Here is a 4750-nt window from a genome sequence, read left to right as displayed (position 1 = left end):
TCACCCAGGTGTGGTGGCACACTCCTGTCATCCCAGCATCTCTGGAGGCTGAGACAGAAGGACTGTGAGTTCAAAGCCAGCCTCAGCAAAAGGAGCTGCTAAGCAACTCAGTGAGACCCTATCTCTAAATAAAATACAAAATAGGGCTGGGGATGTGGGCTCAGTGGTTGAGTACCCCTGAGTTCAACTCCCAGTTTGCCCCTCCCCACAATAAAAGAGGGTTACAGATTTGCAGCTCAGGTGAATGAGTTTCCCATTCTAAGATCACTCTGAAATGTTAGAGGCAAAGTCACTTGAGATGTCCCCTCACAATAAGTGCCCTTGTCAGAGAATGGGAATGAGCCAAGCAGCCACTTTAAGAGGTAACCCTGGAAGACACAGGGTCCACCAAAATTAACTGATTCCAGTCATGGGTTATATTTGGAAATGTTTCATCATTTTTTAAAATTTGTTCTAATTAGTTATACATGACAGCAGAATATCCTACATCCTGTACAACCAGAAGTGCTTTATCATTTTTTAAAATACTTTCACATTGAAATTTTCACAAGAAAATCATGCCTCAGCACTCTAAGTCTGAATTCAGATCAAAAGAGAGCTTTATTTACCTGGCCAGGGACTGTCACCCATTGCAGAGACTCAAGCTCTCTGGGAGGACAGCAGCTTCCTGGTCCATCCAAAGAGAATATAAGCACAAAAACCACAACTCAGTGACTTGCTTCTGTAAGCTAGCCAATCATATGAACACATTAATAAGTGGGACCTGTGGCTCTAGGCAGGACTGGAATTTTCCAGTCCGCAAGCAAGCGATAAACAGAAGCAAAAAATAAAAAAAATAAAAAATAAAAAACAAAAAAAAAACCCATTAGCTTTGCATTCAGTTGACCACAGTCCTGGGTTCAAGCAGGTGCTAGACAGTCACGCCCTGAATTTCGGCAGGGGTCTGTTGGCAGGGAAGAATCTACTTCAAAGTCATGTAGACCCACAAGGGCATTCAAACCCAGGATGTAGCTCACCATGGCCACCACTGCATTCTGAGTAGGGTACAATATGTGGGGTACAAAGTACAGAAAGACAATTTTTTTTTAATAAGAAAACAGCTTTCCTTTGAATTTTTCAGAAATAGCTCTTGTATCAGTTTTTTTATAGAAGGCAGCAAAATGGAGTCTTAGGCCTGTCTATGACAGTTCTTGTTTTATAATTGTCTTATCTCACTTACCAAAATCTTACATATAATCTCTATATTTTTTTTTACTAATTTATAACCTATAACTTACACTCTTATTGATTGTATTTATCAGTTCACACCACAACCAAATAATAAGGTCATTGCCAGAGACCAAAGAAAAAAATAAATGGCCAGTAAACCACTCTTATAGATCCAGGAAGGGATTCTCTGGCTAAGAGAGGCATATGTGGTAGAAGAAGAGAAACACAGTCATGAGAAAAATGGAGTTAGATTGCCTTCTCTTGATATTAATAGAGAGACCTCAGGGTTCTGCTGCTCCGGGAGGTCTTAGGTAAAGCCAAGGAAAAGATGTGCTACTTGATCCTTGGAAATGAGACCCCCCCCCCCCAGCTCAAGTCACCCAAATGAGAGCATCTCTGCTGGTGGGGAGGACAGTGGTATGGATGAACCCTCCCTGAGTCCTATGAAACCAGGTACTGTTTCAGGCCCTTTTTCTGTTCAGTCTCCAGAGTTGTCCAGTGAAGTAGTGCACAAATGTTACTTCATCTTTAGCCCAAGGTGGAACTGAAAGGTTGTGTCTAGCTGCTTCCATTGTTCAGAAGACAGGAGACGGTCCCAGGAGACAGGAAACGGTCTCACCGGTTCTGGAAAAGGCCCTAGCACCCAGTTTTGTGGATCAGGTGAACTAGCTTCCTACTCTAAGATCACTCTGGAATGCTCAGTCATTACTTTATGAAAATGTGAAATAAATGCAAAGGAGTACTTCTTCTATTAAATATACACATTTTCCTTTTACTATCTATGTGGCAAATGGTTATGTTTTCTAAGCATTCCCAGGAATAAAGGAAATGGAAGAATATGCTACAACATTCACATTGAAATAGTGATTGAAATAGCCTCTAGAGATCAATGAAATATAACAAGTATTTCAGAAGATAATTGCAAGTGTCATGGTAATAAATCTGAGGAACATATTCAGGACTTGTATGCTGAAACTACAAAACATTGAGGAAGAAATTAAATATAATGTCCATGGATTGGATGATGTAATATATTAAAGATACTAATTTCCCCTAATTAACATATAAGTTTAATGAGGTTCCTATCAAATTCCCAGATGATATTTGAAGATATAGGCAGAATTATTTTAAAATTTATATGGAAGAACTAGAATAAAAAAATTGGGAGGAATCTGTGTATCCAATTGTAAGGCTTGTTATATAGCTATAGTAATTAAGACTGCATGGCATTGCTAAGTTAGAATATATTGGCATGTTAGACTTTAGTGAAATTAAAACCTTTTTATCCATGAGATATCATGTTAGGAGGATACAAAGATAGGCTATTGTGTGGGAGAAAAATTTGCAAACAAACTATCCTATAACACCTAGATTACATAGAGACCTCTTAAAACTCAACAAAATAAAAAAAATCTGATTAGAAAATGGGCAAAATAAACGAAGAGACATTCCATTGAGGAACATATAGATGACATAAGAAAAGATGTTCAATTCACTAACAATTAGGGCAATTACAATTAAAACCACAATCTCTGTTCATCTACTAGAAAGCCTAAAACAGCAACAGATTAACTAATATCAAAAGGACAGCTTCAGTTGCTGGCAAGGGTGCATAGAGCCTAGACATTCTGCTGGGGATATAAATGGTAGATTTAACCTGGGAAGCAAGTTGTCATTGATTATTTTTTTTTAAATAAAACTAAACATGCAACTTCTATATACTCCAGCATGGGCATCCCTGGGTATTTATGCTAGAAAAAAAAGAAAAACTTACACAAGCATATGTACATGAATGTTTATAGCAGCTTTATTTATTTATCTGTTTATTTTTAGTTACAGATGACAGTAGAATTTATTTTGATATAATTGTACAAGCATGGAATATATCTTATTCTAGTTAGGACCCCATTCTTATGGTTAAACATGAAGACAGGATTCACTATGGCATATTCATTTAAGAATAAAGAAAAATTGTTTCAGGTTCATTCCACTGTATTTCCATTTCTTATCCCCATTCCTCTTTCTCTAATCTACTGAATATCTATTCTTCCTCTGTCCCCTCTTATTGTGGTTACCTTCTACATATCAGTGAAAACATTCCACCTTTGGTTTTGGGGGACTTGCTTATTAGCATGATAGTCTCCAGGTCTGTACATTTACTTGCAAACATCATAAAACCATTCTTCTTTATGGATAAGTAGTATCCCATTGTGTATATATACACCATAATTTTATAATCCATTCACCTGTTGAGGAGCACCTAAGTTGGTTCTATAGCTTAGCTATTGTATATTGAGTTTATGACAGCTTTATTCATAATAAATCTCATGTAGATGAAATTCCTGTGTCCTTTAACAGGCCAATGGTTATATGATACATTCATTACATGGGCCACTACTCAGCAATGAAAAGGAGCAAAATATTGATATACACAGAATTCTGAATGAATCTCCAGAGGATTAAAATGAGGAAAAAAAAACAGTTCCTGAAGTTTCCATACTATATGATTCTACTCATATAAAATTCTTGAAATACAAAATCATAGAGTTAGAGAACAGATTAGTGGTTTCCAGAGAATAAAGAGAAGATAGGGAACAAAGGGAAATGTGGGGAGGGATATTTGTATGATGGAAAGTTTGTATTTTGATTATCAATTTCAATATCCTGGTTATGATATTATACAATAATTTTACAATTTTTTATTATTGGAGGAATGTTTTAGTCAGCTTCTTCACTGCTGTAACCAAAAGACTCACTTGACAAGAACAATTGGAGGAGGAAAACTTATCTGGGGGCTCATGGTTTTAGAGGTCTCAGGTAGTCAACTCCATTTTTCAGGGCCTGGGAGGAGGCAGAAAACCACAGAAAAGAAATGTGGCAGAGGAAATCAGCTGGGAGCATGGTGCCTGGAAGGAGAGAGAGAGAGAGAGAGAGAGAGAGAGAGAGAGAGAGAGAGAGAGAGAGAGAGAGAGAGAGAGAGAGAGAGAGAAAATATCTCCTCACCAGGACAAAATATAACCCCCAAAGTCGTCCACCCAGGGACTTTCCTCTTCTAGCCACACCCTACCTGCCTACAGGTACCACTCAGTTAAATATTAAAATTTACCTTTTTTATTAAGTGAATGGTTCCATGACATTCCATGACATGTTGTGGAACCATCACCATCCATCATCAAATTCTCCATCTTCTCAAACAGACTTCATTCAACAATAATTCCCTATTCCCTCAAATATGGAATGCTTCATGAATTTTTATGTCATTCTTATGTGGGGTCCATGCTTATATCTGTATCATTTCGATTTTGGTATGGGTGCTACCAAACTGGGACCCCCAATCCTTTCCTTTTGGTGGCTGCTTTTCCTACCTACATGTGAGAATATCAGGGTGGTAACACATAGATGTCAACAGATGTCATTCTTGATAGCCTTATGGTTTGTTTAACATTCAGTGGTTAGGAGAGTTAATTGCAATGATTATTTTGCCTTGACACAGTTTCACAGGTATTTTGAAGATTAGGTTTATTATTAGCTTCAAGTGGAA

The 4750-nt window shown here is 37.5% G+C and overlaps 1 non-coding gene across 1 annotated transcript; it reads right to left on the bottom strand.

The window, feature by feature from the left end:
• Nucleotides 1-4435: 4435 nt before the first annotated feature.
• LOC113188649 (U6 spliceosomal RNA) lies at nt 4436-4538 on the bottom strand. The gene has a single exon (XR_003301567.1). It is a non-coding gene; the product is annotated as a U6 spliceosomal RNA (small nuclear RNA).
• Nucleotides 4539-4750: the final 212 nt, after the last annotated feature.

This window comes from Urocitellus parryii, chromosome 5 (genome assembly GCF_045843805.1).
Source record: "Urocitellus parryii isolate mUroPar1 chromosome 5, mUroPar1.hap1, whole genome shotgun sequence".
Classification (NCBI taxonomy): domain Eukaryota; kingdom Metazoa; phylum Chordata; class Mammalia; order Rodentia; family Sciuridae; genus Urocitellus; species Urocitellus parryii.
The sequence above is the reverse complement of the archived record's forward strand: the minus strand, read 5'-3'. Positions and strand labels throughout refer to the sequence as shown.